The 18376-nt window shown below is 39.1% G+C and overlaps 1 protein-coding gene across 2 annotated transcripts in view; it reads left to right on the top strand.

Moving 5' to 3' along the window:
• The first annotated feature begins 330 nt into the window (after positions 1-330).
• Positions 331-18376, top strand: part of WASF2 (WASP family member 2) — a 69595-nt gene continuing 51549 nt past the window's right edge. Inside the window, exon 1 of one of the 2 annotated variants that reach the window (XM_043909400.1) lies at positions 331-524. The gene's annotated coding sequence lies outside the window, so the exon portion shown is untranslated. Of the gene's footprint in view, positions 525-632; positions 655-18376 lie in introns of those variants that run through there. The other variant, XM_043909402.1, reaches the window with a different exon arrangement.

The following is an 18376-nucleotide window of genomic DNA, read 5'->3' as shown; positions in this document are numbered from 1 at the left end:
TTGGCCCCTACATCCTACCAAAGATCCTGGTTATTTGAACTCTAACAAGAAGAATTTGCCTCTCAATACACTTTGTACGAGTTTTTAGGTGGGATTTTCCTACTTTGAATATAGGCGTTGGTTTAGTTTCAAAGCCACCCCCACTTCACTTGGTTTGCCCCTTGCTGTTTACTCCGATTGCGGAAGTAGCTCGGGTGGAGCTCCCGGGACAGTACCCTTGAGTACGTCGTTTGCGTAGCTTTTAACTGACGTTCCACTCAGCCCAATGGAAAGCCCGGAAGTCCCAGGCGGGTGGGGCAGAGAGCCAATCAGGGCGGTTGGCGGGGTGTGGCTGCGACCCAGGGCGGGGAATCGCGTAATGGCGGACGCGGGCCGGGCGAGCGCGGCTGGGGGCGTATCGCGCTGAGTTGGGGGGGGGGTCCGGCTGTGTGGCAGCCCGAGAGGCGGCCGGAGAGAACAGACCCTGTGCGGAGAAGGGCGGCCGGCCAGCCCTTCTGACGCTAAGGGCGACCACGCGAGACCAGGTGAGCAACAAGTCCCCGCGGGCGGGCCCAGCCGTGAGGCGCCGGTCCCGGTCGGGCCGCCCCTCCCGAGCCTCTCAGGGTTCCGGAGGAGTGGGTGCCGCGCCTCCGGCCGCAGACCGACCGAAACCCGGTGAGCTGTCAGCGCGGGGTGATGTCTTACAGTACCCTCCCCTCCCCAGGGAGGAAGTGTCCTGGAGACCCCTTCGGAGGCTTGGAAGGGCCCGCGAGACTGCGAAAGTACCCCAATCTGATTTATCTGTGCTTCCAACTCGCTGTGTGACCTTGGGCAAGTCATTTCCCTTTCTGGGCCTCGTTTTACCCATTTGTAAAACGAAGCCTTTGCGGGCAGACGGTGTCAGAGATCTTGGGCAAGTTCTTCTCTCGGTGGAGCCTCAGTTTCCATCTCTGGGCCATGAAGGCATTGAAGCGCTTTTTGAGACTTCTGGCCTAAGTTGCACAGTGGCGGAGAAGAATGTGTGTGTACGTGAGTGTAGGTGTGTGTCCAGGATGGTCTGCAGAGTAATGAGGAAAGTTGGCTAAACGGGCCCATCGAGGAAGACTCTGGATGGACCCCAGATTATAATGGGGTGGGGTCTGGTTGTCTTGGTCTTCCAGGACCCTAGAATCTTTGAGATGGGGAAGTTTTGTACAGTTCTTCATAGAATCGGAGAAGAGGAAGGGATCCTTGGAGCCTCTTGGGGCTGTGATTGAAATTTAGGCCCCAAAGAACTCGGTTTTCTTTTGGGTGGGTTAGTCGGAATATTTATGGTGCTCCTACTGTGTGTCAAACAGGTTCTTGTTTAATTTTTACAGCCACACTTGAGAATTTACACGTAAACTAAGTTTCAGAGGGCTTGAGTAACTTGCCCAAGGTCACACAGTAAGGTTCAGAGCGTACCAACAGTAGGGTGTTTCCTTTGAGAATCACTGGTCAAGGGGGAATTGGCTGTCTACTTAAAGGAAGTTTGCTTTGTCACAGATGGGGGAGGGGTTGGGTTCCAGACACTTGATTTGACTTCTGACAAGGAGACAGGCTGGGTCTTAGTCTCTGGATGGTTAATCATAAGTGCATCCCCTTTGTTCAGCCTTTGAGTTGGAAAGAACCGTTACCGAATTGTAAAAGTCACTCGGAAGTGTGTCAGAATCTGAGAACTCAGTTTGAATCCTGATTGCATGGCCCGTAGAAGTTCACTAACTATTGGTGCATAGACTTGACTCTTGGTTTGGAATGGTGCCAGCCTAGTAACTTTTTCTCTTCCCTAAGAAGGCCAAACTTTCTTGGGATGGAAGAAATTTCCCATTTGTTAGTGCAAATTTCTTTGGATTCTTGGGGTGAAAGTTTCAATAGCCCGCCTTTTGATTAAGCGGAATACTCCTTTCTTTCTTTTTGCTTCCTGTTGTTTGACTTCTAGATGAGTGAAGATTGTGGCCCTAGAATGGGTACTATAAATAAATTGCAGCCGTTAAGTTTTCCAAGTCTCAGAGCTTTTGGTTAATCAAAATGGTAGGACGCAGGCAGCGTGTATTGTTCTCATATGTCAACAGTAGGGAAGAAATTTGGAAGAGGAAGTTGCTGAGAAAGAGGGCGTTTCTTAGCATTGGAGCCAATATGTATTTCTTTGTTTGAAATTCTAAAACCAGAAAAGCAGCAACTGAAGGAGGAAGCAAGGAAAGAACTGTGAAACTCTTCTTCCCGTTGAAATGTTTTTAAGGACTGTTCCTGTTGCTGTCCCCTGTCCAAGGCTCTGCTTTCACAGAAAAAGTCACTTGTAATATTTTCAACGTTCAGAAATTACATTTGAGAATGAAAGAATTTTAAATCTTAAACCTTCTGAGATAATTTTTAAAAACTCAGAACTGAATATGTTGTTTATCAGTGAATGATTGTTTTTCTCAACATAATTACCAATTGTAGTCTTTGGGATTTTTATTTATTTTTTCGAGGGGGTGGGATTTTTTTTTTAAACTCTGATTTAAATCAGTGGATTTCAGCCTGATAGGACTTGATCTAGATATTAGATGATGCAAATGTCCCCATCAATTGAAAAACACAAAACGGTGTGTTTTTTGACATTTGTTAAGTCTTTTTTTTTTCCTTGACATTTGTTAAGTCTCTATAATGCTTTATTTTACAGGATTGTATAGGTATGAATAGTTAAAACATTAAATTTATTATCTATTGCATGTAAAGATTTACATTTACTCTTCATATCAGTTATATTTTCTGTAAAAGATTTAGTCTTAATTATATATAGTTTATCAGTCTGTGGGCGGGGGGGGAGAGGTTCTTGGGGCTAGCTGTGCTTCTGAATTTAAAATTTTGAATTTTGAAAAAGAAATATGGTACATATATTGTAAGTTATGTAACATCCCTGAAAGGTGTGGGGCAGCACCTTGTAATCAAACACAATTCTATTTCTGCAGTAAAATGTCAGAATGTTCATACCAACTGAGATAAATAAATGTTATAAATAGCCTCATGTCATTTCATTTATAGTCATTTCATGTCAGGATTTGCCACCAAATGAATAATGAAAACTTGTTTTTTATAGCCTTTTGGATTTTGGAAATAAGGAATTGTGGAATTTAATGGATATAGTTTATATGATGAACAATTACAAGGACAAATATTGTCAACCAAGCAAATTTTAAAGTCATAGGTCCTTAAGACAGTATTACATACAGGACACTTTTTTCTTTCATATGATATTCTTTTTTTTTTTTTTAAACATTTATTTTTTTTAATTTGGCTACATAGAGTCTTAGTTGTGGCATGTGGGATCTAGTTCCCTAACCAGGGATCGAACCCAGCCCCCCTGTATCAGGAGCCAGAGTCTTAGCCACTGGACCACCAGGGAATTCCCTCATATGATATTCTTATTTTAATATACATCAATATGCATTTTTCCTCAAGTACAAAACTTTGCCTTTTAATACAGTTATTGGTCCCTATCTTAGATGTTTGAATGACATCCCTGCCCTCTTTTTTTAAAAAGTAATTTATAGGTCTTGTGCTCGTCAATTTTTATATAGCAATTAAGAGAATTGTACCTTTTCCCATATAATTCAGAGAAAGACTAATCAGGTGAGGATCTGTAGAATCATGTTTGCAGAATTTAAAGTTTCAAGGTGGTCTTTACTATGAGGTCATTGCTGCTGGATGAGATTTAGATCAAAATTTTTATGTTTTTAACTTTTCAAGCTTCTTAAATTTGTACATCAAGGAGTTTACTAAAATATATTGGATATAGATAGTTTTGATATATATTTTTACTTTTTTAAAAATTTCAATTATTTACCATGTGAAAAACTGGAGTTTACCGGCCTTATGAATTTGGGTGATTTCTTTAAATGGCCAAGGACCTCTAGGAGCACATTTACAAAAATTCAGTCTACTCTTTACTATTCTTGAACACTTCAACTAGGAGTGAGGTGGACTGATACTGTTAGAGGTTAAAGAATTATTTCTCCTATTTAAAAGAAGGCCTTCGACAGCATGAATTTGAGAGATTCTGGGCTTCAGGACAAATTGCCACCTGATTTGAGGGCCTCGATTCATTCTCCTAATTGGAGTGTCTCCATAGTTCCTGAGAGTGGCACTTCCACTGTCTGGGAGATTGAAAGGGTGTGGAACGGTGTATAAGTGTAACAGTGTATTAGGTGTAGTTGGTGTTTGATTGAACTAGGGAATAAGAACAGTTCTTATCCAGACTACCTCAGTTTCTTCTGTTTGCTAAGGATTGATAATATTGCAGAAGGGTTACAAATTAGTGAACAAACATACTATTACAAGTTACTCTGTTGTGACTGTGGGTAAGCTCTTCAAAACAAGCACTGTGTATTACACTTCTTGTATATTCTGTAAAGCCTAAACGCCAAGACATCGCACTTTTGTTGCATCAGAATTTACCATCAAAAAGTAAATTATATCTGAGAATTCTGATGTCAGTAAACAACCAGGGTTGAGAACCACTGAGGTAAGCACATGGAAGGCGTTCAGTAAATATATGCCGATTAATTTGCTACTGGTTCTGTCATGAATTGGGTAGGGTGGAAGAGGATTTTTTCAAAAAGTAAAAAATAGCTTTCCAAGATACCAACAGACATCCAACAGTTGGCACATCTGGATGCATAGTCAGTTCATTGGTAGTTACTCTGCCAGCATTGCCATCCAGATTGTGATCTAGGCAAGATTAGATAGTCTTGTCGACAGGCAACTGGAAGTTCTCCTGAATCCGTGGATAGTGGCCTTACTGACTACTGTGATAGGTTGGTGACAATTGCTAAATGAAAGAATTATTGGGATTTGAGTTGGGGAGGTGGGCTGCTGGGCACCGGCAATGCCAAGGGAAAAAGTGGAAAGTTGTAATTTGTTCCTCCAAAACATAACAATGTGTGGAACATTATTGGTATTCCATAGTTTTTGTTGAATGGCTTTTTGTCTGGAAAGAGGCATTGTAAGCTGTGAAGTAAGATGCTTCCTACTCATCCTTCAGAACTGAGCTAAGATGTCTTCTAAGATGTGAATCATTCCTAGGAAAAGTTGAGTGATTCCTTTGTATGTCTTCTTCATTAAAGCATTTATCAGATATTGTCGAATCAGATAGCAGACAAATTATAAAACTCTTTCCTTTACCTGGCGATGAGCTTCTTATGGGCTGGGCTCTATTGTTCATTTCTGTATGACCGATTGTGAAACACACAATAAAGCCTTTTTTTTTTTTTTGCCATGTGTAATGTCGGATCTTGGTTACCCACCAGGGATCGAATCCATGTCGCCTGTGTTGGAAGTGCAGAGTCTTAACCACTGGACCTCCAGGAAGTCTCAATAAAGGCTTGATAGATGCTAGTAATGTTTAATTTAGGCTTCTGTCTTCTGTTTCATTCTTGTAGTCTTCTCTTTTTTCCAATTTATGATCTTTCCTTTTCAGTTCATTCCAACAAACATTATTGAGAGGTAGGTCTTTATTGTGGAGAAGGAAATAGCAACCCACTCCAGTATTCTTGCCTGGAGAATCCCAGGGATGGGGGAGCCTGGTGGGTTGCCATCTCTGGGGTCGCACAGAGTCAGACACGACTGAAGTGACTTAGCAGCAGCATCAGATCTTTGTTGAGCCTTGGGGTCAGGTTTCTCATCCTTAGTGCTGTTGACATTTTAGGTTGAATAATATGCTGTATAGTGGTAGACTGTCATGTGCATTGAAGTATCTTTAGTAGTATCCCTGGTCTTTACCCACTACCTATTGATGGTAACTGCACCCCTCCCCCTTCTCAGCTGTGACAACCAGAAATGTCTCCAGATATTGTCAAATGTCCTTTGGGGAGAAAATTGCCCTCTGTTGAAAACTATGTTAAGGGTAGGGTAGTAGGGTCATGGAGCAGAAATGAATGTAGGTGTCCTCACATATGCACTGTCCTTCCATTCCTTCTCTGGTTATACAGTCTCTTGTCTCTGACTTTTGGATAAGAAAGAAAAATGAGGGAAATCAGGAGGTGACATTTAAAATAGCAACATCATTTTTATTCTGCTCAAATTTTATTTTATTTGGTTTAAATATATTAGAGCAGTACAGACAGTTGAATTATTTATGCAGATTTTGTGAATTCAGTTCTGCCACTGATTAGGTGGAGTAAAGAAGTACTAGAATATTACTACCTTGAATAAAAGACTCAGCTTTTCTCAGAAAAGCTGTTTTAACATTTAGAGAATAATCAGCATTAGTTTTATAGAGAACTTGCCAGGACTTGTCAGGATTCTTCTCAGCTAATTTTTGAGCTTCTTGGCTAAGATACATCTTTTAATGCTTCTATATAGATACTTCATAACTCTAAAAAACATGTTTAGCTAATGAGCATGTTTTTCTAAGCTCAGTATTTTTTGTGTGTGTGATAGGTAGATTGGTCAAGGCAGGGATCCTCTTGGTTCCTTTGGACATTCATAAAAGGATGACAAGTTAGTAGTAACACTGGGGAACTTCACTCCTTTGGCCAACCCTCTACAAGATAACATAATCATTCATGTCTTAGTCACCATTAAAGTGAAGTTGAATGAGTGTGTTTTTTCCCCTGTTCCATTTAAAGTTATGAATAGTACTCTAGAGAATTCAAATGTATAGTTATGAATGGTATCTCAGAATAGTTACCATTTATGCAAATGAAGCACACTTCTTAACTTAGAAACCAAACAGAATTGAATTAGAAAAGAGAAGAATAGAAACAAGAATTGTTGAATGCTTACAGAAGAAATAACGTTCAGATATAGAAGTACTGCAGAAAAATTTGGTCGTCTTCATGATTTCTATACACTAATAAAGACAAACAGTTTGAGATTGATGGGAGAGGCTATTAGACTTTGCCTATGATAATATTTTTCAAGCTGCTTTTCTTTTTGGGTAAATATGGGAAAGCCTGAGACATACTCTGAGTTATAAGATGAATTCTAGTTGAACAGAATTAAGTTTCTTATTTTTAGAATGTAGAAGCCCTTTTGGGAAGAAGCAGTGGTTTAACTCTGTTCCAGTTTGAGTAAATATGTGTATGTATGTGCACAGATACATATTTACACACATTTGTGATATGACTTACGGGAACATTTAAACTTTGTAATTGACATAGTAAAGTAGTGAGCAACTCTTTTAATCTCACGTATTTAGAATTGAGACCTTTTCCTCCTGTGATTATGCCATTGTTCTGGCAAGTACTCAGTCTAGCAAGCTTTCTCTCAAGTCATATCTTGAGTAATTTTTTTAACTGTGTAGAGGGAGGTCTTAGATCATGTCCATGATGTTCCTTTCCCGTCATAATTGAGAACTATAAGTAAATTTCCCTTTGTAGAATACCGATAGTCTTTAAAGAATAGTATTCCTGATAACAAAGCCATTTGTGGTATTATGAGAAATATAAGATCCACTTTGCCCCCATTTTACCTTTAAAGTTCTTTGAACATTCATTGGGTGATAGTTTGCAAAGCACAGTCTCTGGCTTTGATACATGTTACAGTCAGTTCCCAGCGTTGAGATAAATTATGTTAGCTACATTTTATACCCATAAATGGGCTTCCCCGTGGTAAAGAATCTGCCTGCCAATTCAGGAGACACAGGAGACATGGGTTCGATCCCTGGGTCAGAAAGATCTCCTGGAGGAGGAAATGGCAACCCGTTCCAGTATTCTTGACAGGAAAATCCCATGGACAAACGAGCCTGGTGGGCCACAGCCCCGGGGTAGCAGAGAGTCAGACGTGACTGAGCTTACATACAGATAAGCAGCCTCAGAGAGGTTAAGTAACTTCCTTAAAGTCATTCAACTAATAAATAACAGATTTGAGATTGAACCCTGTCTTTTTTTAAAAAATGAGATTTCTTTAAAGGTAAAATTTACATATAGTGGAATACATACAAATACAAGTATGTAATTATTGATAGATGAGTTTCGACAAATGTTAAGTATGTGTATGGCCAACACCCAGTCGAGAGAGAGAATGTTTCCATAACCCTCTACAGTTCCCTACTGTCTTATAGGCAACCGCTATTGTGATTTCTCTCCTTACATATTAATTTTTCCTGTTCTTGGCTCATGCAATATGTACTCTTGTGTCTGAATTCTACTGTTCAACATAGTTTTTGACATCCATGTTGGTGTGTATATCAGTGTGAATCCGAGTCCTTTGGTGTATGTATAGAGTTCTTTCCAACAAACTGTAACTCCTTATTTGCTAATTCTTATATCATATCCATTTTTTGGGCTTTGGTATTTGCATGTAATTTACTTCATTTTTCTAATATATTAGATTTATTTGTTTTTAAAATCTCTTTGAAATTACAAAAGTAATACATGCTCATTGCAACAAATTACAGAATTAGAAGTGACTAAAGAGTGAAAGTTTCCTCAGATTTATTTTTATTTCTTCATTTTTCCAATTATGAAAATAATATGAGCTCTTTTTTTTAAAAAAAAAGCCAAATTAAAAAAATATGAAGCAGAGAAAGTCACCCGTAATCCCATTGGGCTTCCCTGATAACTCAGTTGGTAAAGAATCCGCCTGCAATGCAGGAGACCCCAGTTTGGTTCCTGGGTTGGGAAGACCCGCTAGAGAAGGGTTAGGCTACTCACTCCAGTATTCTTGGGCTTCCCTGTGGCTCATCTGGTAAAGAATCTGCCTACAATGTGGGAGACCTGGGTTTGATCCCTGGGTTGGGAAGATCCCATGGAGAAGAGAATGGCTACCCACTCCAGTATTCTGACCTAGAGAATTCCATGGACTGTATAGTCCATGGGGTCACCAGAAGTTGGACATGACTGAGCGATTTTCACTTTCACATAATCCCACTAGTTAGCATTTTGATATATTTTCCTCTTTTTCTGCAGTTTGTTTAACATATCTGAGACCACAGTTTAGGGATTTTTAGGCGTCCCTTCTTATATTAGGTTTGTTACATCTTCATTAATCAGTTATTTTTTTCAGTGTTTGTGCTTGTGGTCACCCTAAATCTGAGTATCTAACTGGTGGTGACCTTGGCTGGGCTGGACTCATCAAGCAGCCTTTTTGAATACTTATTGTATACTCCTTAATCACTCATCTCATTCTTGCATATCCAGCATCTAACATTTCTTGCAGAGTAGGAGGCAGTTAGTTGTGGTTATGAGTATAGATTCTGGAGTCAGCCCGTCTGGTTTCAAATGTAGTCTCCTCCATGTATTAGCTTTGTGTGTAGCCTTGGGCATTGACTCTCTTAGGTTCAGTTTTCTCATCTGTAATAGAGGGACCTGTCTAATTAAATTAAGACAGTGAGTGGCATGTTTGGTTGGACATATTATCTAGTCCAGAATTCTCCTGCTAATGGGAAAGGGGTGAAAGTGTCAGCTTCAAAGTTTAGGGCTCCATTGCCTAAAATTTGTAATTTTTCTTAGGAAGAAGGTTCTTATGGAAAAGCTGCCTATGAATTTTTCTAGACTATCTTTGAATGATTTTTTTTTTTCTTACATTCTGTTCTTGTCATCTGAGTAATGAGTTTTATTACTTTATATACTGGATTGGGTAGTAAACTACTACTTTTTATTAGTCCTAATAAAAGTAGTAAATGTAGCCTATATACCAGGCAGTGTGCATATCTCCATCCTCATGGCAGCCCTTCAAATTAGATATTTAGAGATGAGAAAAGCGAGGCTCAAAGTTAAGTATCATGCCCACTGTCACACAGCTAAGCCTACTGGGATTAAAACTCAATTCCTTCCTGCCTTCGTATTTTTTCCCTTCTTCCCTTTCCCCCTTCCCTTCCCTTTTTTGGCATAAAACTTCTCTCTGTCTTATTCTAAAACCTGGGCTTAAAATTTTTAAAAAAATATACTTTACTGTTTGTTTACACTTCTAACTGGATTGTAACTTTTAAGATTTGATGTAGTCTACCATTTCATACCCTCTTTGTTTCATACTAATGTGTCCTTTATATATCTATATTAAAAAATATGTATATACCTACATAAGCTCCTCTGTCCTTTGGCTTTTTTGGATACCTTTTTAGGCCTTCTCTATTTTACCTTTTTGTGTTATGGTGACCACAACTGCACATTCTTTCTAATACAGATACACTTTGCTTGGTACAAGGGCAAGATGATGTGTTCCTTATTTCCAAAGCTTTCATAATAATAACGACCAGCATTTTGTTGCCTTTTTGTAGTTGTATTCAGCATAAATCCAGGGACTCTGAAATCCTTTTCCTATATTGAAACAGGTAGCTCTAGAGCTCATCATTTGATAATTATAGTTTGGACTACTTTTCCATTACTGCATTACCTTATTTTTGTCTACATGGATGCTATTTTTCACCTTTCTTAACACACAACTTTGTATCATCATACTTCTAGCTACTGCTTTAGAGTCATATGCAAGCTAAGAAGAGTCACTAGACAGTTTTTTTCTAGATAATTTCTAAAGATGTTATTTCTAATAGGTTTCAGCATTAATCACTGGGGGATCCCCTTGTTTATAGGTCTGTCTTGAGACGGTAAATACTATCTCAGAGCACTCTTTATTTCTGTTTCTAAATGAATTCTCCGGAGGAAAAAATAAGTCTTCTTATATAGTATTTATTTACTGTTTTCACTAGCCTTTGGAGGAATTAAAAAAAATTTTTCATTCTATTTACGTTGTATCATGTATCCTCTCACTTCAGATATTCATATGTTACCTGAAGCTTTGCAAGCAGTAGGTTCTCTGTAGGACTTTAATGTATTAAATGTTTAACAGTAATACCCAGTATTGGGTTACTAGTTTAACATTCAGCAAATAATTATTGAATATCTGTTATGTCCCAGGCATGAAGAACACAGCTCAGTGATTATAAGAGGCAGGGTCGCTGCTCTCATGCAGTTTAAGGAGGCTTGGGTAGGCAATAAGTAAACACATAAATCAAGATTAAATTAATCACATAGACAAATAAATCAAGATAGTCTGGAGAAATATCAGCAACCTCAGATATGCAGATGATATCACTCTAATGGCAGAGAGTGAAGAGGAGCTAAAGAGCCTCTTGATGAAAGTGAAAGAGGAGAGTACAAGTAGATGGGGAAAAAGTAGAAATAGTGACAGATTTTATTTTCTTGGGCTCCAAAATCACTGAGGACAGTGACTGCAGCCATGAAATTAAAAGACGCTTACTCCTTAGAAGAAAAGTTATGACAAACCTTGACAGCATATTAAAAAGCAGAGACACCACTTTGCCAACAAAGATTGTATAGTCAAAGCTATGGTTTTTCCAGTAGTCATGTACAGATGTCAGAGTTGGACCATAAAGGAGACTGAGTGAGGAAGAATTGATGCTTTCGAACTGTGGTGCTGGAGAAGACTCTTGAGAGTCCCTTAGACTGCAGGGAGATCAAACCAGTCCATCCTAAAGGAGATCAACCCTGAACATTCATTGGAAGGACTGATGCTGAAGCTGAAACTCCAGTACTTTGGCTACCTGATGCGAAGAACTGACTTATTGGAAAAGACCCTGATGCTGGGAAAGATTGAAGGCAGGAGAAGGGGGTGACAGAGGATGAGATGGTTGGATGATATCATGGACTCAAAGGACAGGAGTTTAAGCAAACTCTGGGAGATAGTGAAGGACAGGGAAGCCTGGTGTGCTACAGTCCTTGGGGTCGCAAAGAATTGGACACAACTTAGAGACTGAACAACATAAACAGACTCATGAAATATTGAAAGATTGTGATATGTTAGTAAGAGAATAAGGTGTTGTAACAGAGATAATGGAGGAACTTAGAGATGGTTGGGCTTCCTTGGTAGCTCAGTTGGTAAAGAATCTGCCTGCAATGTGGGAGACCTGGGTTCTATCCCTGGGTTGGGAAGAATCCCTGGAGGAAAGCATGGCAACCCACTCCAGTATTCTTGCATAGAGAATCCCCATGGACAGAGGAGCCTGGTAATCTATGGTCCATGGGGTCACAAAGAGTCAGACACGACTGAGTGACTAAGCACAGCACAGAGATGGTCAGAAAAGGCTCCTCTGAGACGGTGACAAACCAAAACTGAAGAATGAAAACGAATGAACCAAATGAAGAGGTGAGGAAAAGACAGTTCCAAAGTAGAAGGAAAGGAACTAAGGGCAAAGACATTTCAAAGCTTTGTAGGCTTGATAAGGAGTTTTATTTTTAAGTAAAATGGAAAGTCTTGATGAGATTTTTTTTTTTTTAAATTCAGATGCTTAAACAGTTTTTTAAAAAACTTTTTTCTTTTCCTTTTTTCTTTTTGGCCCCACTGTGTGGCTTGCGAGATCTTAGCTCCCCAGCCAGGGATTGAACCTGTGTCCTTGGCAGTGAAAGTGTGTGGAGTGCTAACCGCTGGATCCACAGGGTATTCCCTTTAGAAAGTTGTTAATGCAAAATTTCAAGCATATATAAAAGTAAAAAATGGTATAATGAACCCCTGTGTATCTATTTCCTAGCTAAAGTTACTAATTCATGGCTAATTTTTTTCTTCTAATACTCTATCTCCTCCCCTAATGTTATTTTTTTAACAGTTAATGTAACTTTTATTTATTTTTATTTTTTAAGCTTTATCAAGATATAATTGACAAACAAAAATCTTATATTAAGGTATACAACATGATAATTTGGTATATGTATACATTGTGAAGGGATTAACCACAATCAAGCCAATTAACACATCACCTCACATAGTAACTATTAATCATGTAACTTTTGTTTAAAATTATTATCTAGTCTATAGACAGCAGCAGTTTAAATACTTGAATTAACAGCCTTTTTTTTTTTTTTCATTTTTACAACAGCTTTTTTGAGATGTTATTGGCATAAACCACATATTGAAATGTAAAATTTGGTAATTTTTGACATCTGTATGTACCATTAAAGACACTACCATAATCAAGATAATGAACATATTCATCACCCGTAAGTCTTTCCTCCTGCCCCTTTGTAATCACTCCCTTCTGCTCTGATGCTCACCCTCACATTCCCAGCCACAGGCAACAACTGATACACTATCACTATAAATTATTTTGAATCTTCTAGCCAGCGTGCATGCTCAGTTATGTCCAGGTCTTTGTATCCCTTTGGACTATAGTCTGCCAGGCTCCTCTGTCCTTGGGATTTTTCAGGCAAGAATAACTGGAGAGGTTTGCCAAATCCTCCAGGGGATTTTCCCAACCCAGGGATCGAACTCACGTCTCCTTGTCTCCTGAGTTGCAGGCAGATTCTTTACCTGCTGAGCCATCAGGAAATCTAGAATTTTATATAAATGGAATCATACAGTACATGCTCATTGACAGAGATCTGGTGTCTTTCATTTGGGATGATTATTTTGAGATTCATCCATGTTGTACAAGTTTCACTGGTTGCCAAGTAATAATCCATTACATGAATATTGTAATTTGCTTATCCATTCACCTATTGATGAATATTTGGATGTTTCTAGTTCGGGGCTATTACAGATTAAGCTGCTGTGAACATTTGTGTGCAAGTCTTTTTGTGGACATTTCTTTTTGATTTTTAAAAGTGAGATGCAGGGCTACCCTGGTGGCTAAGTGATAAGGAATAACCTGTGAATACAGGAGACACGGGTTCAATCCCTGATCCGGGAAGATTCCACATGCCTTGGAGCAGCTAAGCCTGTGCACCACAAGTGTTGAACCTGTGCTCTAGAGCCCATGGTCTGCAACAAGAGAGGCCACCTCAATGTGAAGCCCATGCACCGCCAGTATAGAGTAGTCCCCACTCGCCACAATCAGAGAAAAGCCCGAGCAGTAATGAAGACCCAGCACAGCCATAAATAAATATATATATAAAGTGAGATACAATTCACATACCAAACAATTTACCCATTTTAAATATGCAGTTCAGGGACCCCCAGTGGCCTGTGGTTGAGAATCCGCCTTGTGATTCAGGGGACCAAGGTTCAATCCCTGGTCGGGGAACTAAGATCCCACGTGCTGCTGGACAGCTAAGCCCATGCTCCCTGTAGCCGGTGACTCAACTAGAGAGATGTCTGCATGCTGCAAGGAAAATCCCGTGTGCTGCAACTAAGACCCCAACCCAGCCAAAAATAAATAAATATTAAAAACAAAAATAAAATATGCAATTCAGTGTTTTTCAGTATTTTCACAGGGTTATACAGTCATCACCACTGTTTAATTCCAAAATGCAGAATGTTTTTATCACACCAGAAAGAAACCCCATACCTATTAGAAGTCACTCCCCATTTTCCCCTCCCCACTGCCCTAGACAACCATTAATCTACTTCTTGTGTCTGTGGATTTGCCCTTTCTGGACATTTCATGTAAATTCAGTCATACAATACATGGTGTTTTGTGGTTGACTTCTCTCACCCAGCATAATGCTTTCAAGTGTCCATCATGTGGTAGGCTTGTATTAGTACTCCATTGTATGGATGTAACACTTTTATTTATTTGTCAGTTGGTGGACATTTGGTTTGTTACCACTTTTTTGCTATCATGAGTAACAGTGCTATAACATTTATATAGAGGTTTTTTGGGGTGGATGTATGTTTTCATTTCTCTTGAGTACATACCTATGAATGGATTTGCCGGGTCATATGATAACTGAGACACTGCCCGTCTGTTTTCCAAAGTGGCAGCACTATTTTACATTTCCACCAGCACTATATGATTCCAGTTTTTCCACACCCTCACCAATATGTCTCATCTTTTTTTTTTTTATCGCCATCCTGGTGAGTGTGAAATGCTACCTCATGCCTTTTGTTTTGTTTTTGAAGTATAGTTGATTTACAGTGTTGTGTCCGTGTTTGGGGTACAGCATTGTGATTCAGTTATACATGTATATGTTCTTTTTCTAATTCTTTTCCACTATAGTTTGTTACAAGATACTGAGTATAGTTCCCTGTGATATACAGTAGGACCTCTTGTTTATCTGCTTTTTATGTAGTAGTTTGTATCAGCTAATCCCAAATGCCTAGTTTACCCACCTCCCACATAGCTAATGTTTTGATTTTCATTTCCCTAATAACTAGTGTGATGTTGAGCACCCTTCATATATTTGTTGGCTGTTTCTGAATCTTCTTTGGAGAATGTCTTTTTAAATGTTTTACCCATTCTTAAGTTGGGTCATTCATCCTTTTTATTATTTAATTGAATAGTTTTTCATGTATTCTGGATACAATCCCCTTACCAGATATGATATGTAAATATTTTCTTTTCATTTCTGTGTGTTATCTTTTCACTTTCTTGCCATGACCTTTGAAGCACAAAAGTTTCTAATTTTGAATACTTTTCCTTTGATTGGTTTTTCTGGGTGTCCTGTCTGAGAAACCATTGCCTAGTTCAGGATTATGAAGATTTACACCTATATTTTCTCCTTAGAGTTTTATACTTTTAGATCTTATAGTTAAGCCTTTGATCCATTTTGAGTTAATTTTTATTATGGTGTTAGGTAGAGGTTCAACTTTATTCTTTTCAGATGAGTATCCAATTGTCCCAGCACTTTTATTGAAAAGACAATTTGTTCCCCATTGAATTTTTTTGCATTCTTGCTAAAAATAAATTGACCATAGAGGTTTTTGGGAGTTCTCAGTTCTGATCCACTGACCTGAATGTCTGTTCTTACGCCAGTGTCACAGTCTTGATTACTGAAGCTCTTTTATTATAAATTTTGAAATAAAAAAGTATGAGTCCTTCAGCTTTGTTTGTTTTTCAATATTGTTTTGACTGTCTGAGTCCCTTGCACTTCCATATAAATTTGCCACAACGAAGACCCAATGCAGCCAACTAAATAAATAATTTTTTTTTTTAAAGAAAAGATTAATCCAATCACTGAAAAAAAATGAATTATTTGGGGGGGGGGCAAGAATTGATTTAAGGTAAATAGCAGAAGTCCTTACTTACTTTGCCAACAAAGGTCTGTCTAGTCAAGGCTATGGTTTTTCCAGTAGTCATGTATGGATGTGAGAGTTGGACGGTAAAGAAAGCTGAGCACTGAAGAACTGATGCTTTGAACTGTAGTGTTGGAGAAGACTCTTCAAAGTCTCTTGGACTGCAAGAAGATCCAACCAGTCCATCCTAAAGGAGATCAGTCCTGGGTGTTCATTGGAAGGACTGATGTTGAAACTGAAACTCCAATACTTGGCCACCTCATGCGAAGAATTGACTCATTGGAAAAGACCCTAATGCTGGGAAGGACTGGGGGCAGGAGAAGAAGGGGACGACAGAGGATGAGATGGCTGGATGGCATCACCGACTCGATGGACATGGGTTTGGGTAGACTCCGGGAGTTGGTGATGGACAGGGAGGCCTACCGTGCTGCGATTCATGGAGTCGCAAAGAGTCGGACACAACTGAGCGACTGAACTGAACTGCGCAGAAGTCCAGGTGTGGTAGAGACATCAGCTAGGTTAGTGGAAGAAGAAATGAGAGAAGTAGATGTATTTAGTAAGTATTTTGGAGGTAGAGCTGATAGGCTTGATGATGAATTAGATATGTGGGTCAAGGAAGAAAACAAGGATTGAGCATGCCTTCCTTCTAGAAACTCTTCTCTCAACTTTTTAACAGGGCATTGTTCTGATTCTCCCGCTTACCTTGATCTTTCTTCTTTGTCTGTCTCCAGGTTGTCCTGTGTCCTTACCTTTCTCTTTATGCTCTTGTGTTAGGAGGTCATCTCTTCTCTCATGTCTTTGCCTATCACCTCCTCTGTTTGGTAACTTCCAAATCTGTATTTCCACCTTTGAACCCCAGTCCCAGAATTCCTATTGAATCCTTCCACTTGGTCATCTCTTCTGCACCTTCAGCTTTTCATGGATTGTTTGCTTTTGGGAACCAGTGGTCATATTGGTACAACTTGTTTCCCTCTTGCTAGGGAGACATTGTTAGAGGTTTTTGTTTTTTTTTTCCACTGTTAGAGTTTTTAAGGATAGATTTTATACTTTTTATACAGGTTTTAACGATGGAACCTTTGCTTTTCTGACAATGATGCTTAGCACACCTGGACAGCATTTTCCTTCAGCACCTTGACTTCGTCATAAGTTAAAACAGTAAGGCTGAGCTGTTCTTCTGCCCATCCCGCCCTCCAAAACCCCTTATTTACTTATTCACTCAGTCGTTTATTCAGTACATTTCAGAGCTAGTATAGGTCTGCCAACATATCAAACGTTGGCTCCACTGTTTTCCCAGTTCATTGAGATGTAAGGCCTTAGTTGCTGGTTGACTTTCCTGACCTCCCTCTTTTCTTTTTTTTTCTGACCTCCCTCTTTTCATGCCAGGACACTCTCAGGTCCCTCCCTGTCTCTTTTTCCTGCTATTCCAGTTCAGGTTCCATGTTACCTTTGCCTTGACTGTTGCTTCTACTTTCTCTATCGCTCCTGTCCCCACTGCCACTGCCCCCCAGGTCCATTCTGTTCTTCAAGGCTCAAGTGAGATGTATGTGTGTGCTCAGTCACTCAGGCTTGTCCCACTCTTTGTGACCCCATGGACTGTAGCCTGCCAGACTTCTCTGTCTGTGGAATTTTCCAGGCAATAATACCAAGTGAGATGCATAGCATCTTCCTAAATATTCTTTAACCTATAACTCGTCTTGTGTAACTCCTATCTCTTAGCGACTAAAGTACAAACTCAACCTGATATTTAAGATTCTATCATCTGGCCATACTTGTCTTTCCAGCTGAGTTCCCTGCTGCTTTTGCAATAATGTACTCATCTTCATTCCTCAGAAATGTCTCATTATTTTCTGCTTATGTACCTCTGCTCACACTGTCCACCTTAGACATAATACTCCTTGTCTTTACATGTCCAAATCCTGTCTATTTTAACACCCAGTTATATGACACTCTTCTATCATGCCTTTTTGTGATTTACATAACCAGATAAACCATAACTTCATCACTTTTACTTTATTTTATATTTATGTTCTTTTCTTGTCTCTCCTGTATTATGAAACTCTTTAAACAGAAACTCTTTCTTATATCTGCATACATCTTCTACAATGCTTTGGCCTTTGCATTTAGTAATTACTTAACTTAATAAATATTTATTGAGTAAAGTAATATTGCAAGTAACATTCCTAGAAGCAAAAAACTAGATTGACTGACTTCTTGAGGTGCTTGCCAACCCCATCATTTATTTTCATAGATATTTGTAGATTCAAGAGCTGGGAATGTCCTTACAGTAAAATTTTCTCCCATAAAAATAGTATGTTTAGAAAATTTCAAACATTATAAATGTAGAGAAGAGGATATAAGGAACCTCTATATGTCCATTACTGGACTTCAACAATTATCAGTCTCATGGTCAGTCTTATTTCATCTGTACTACTACTGTCTCATCCTCACAAGATTCTTTTGAAAGAAATTCCAGGCACCATATCATTTAAAT

This window comes from Cervus elaphus, chromosome 8 (assembly GCF_910594005.1).
Source record: "Cervus elaphus chromosome 8, mCerEla1.1, whole genome shotgun sequence".
Classification (NCBI taxonomy): Eukaryota; Metazoa; Chordata; class Mammalia; order Artiodactyla; family Cervidae; genus Cervus; species Cervus elaphus.
Note: the sequence above shows the minus strand (reverse complement) of the source record. Positions and strands in the feature narration are given on the sequence as shown.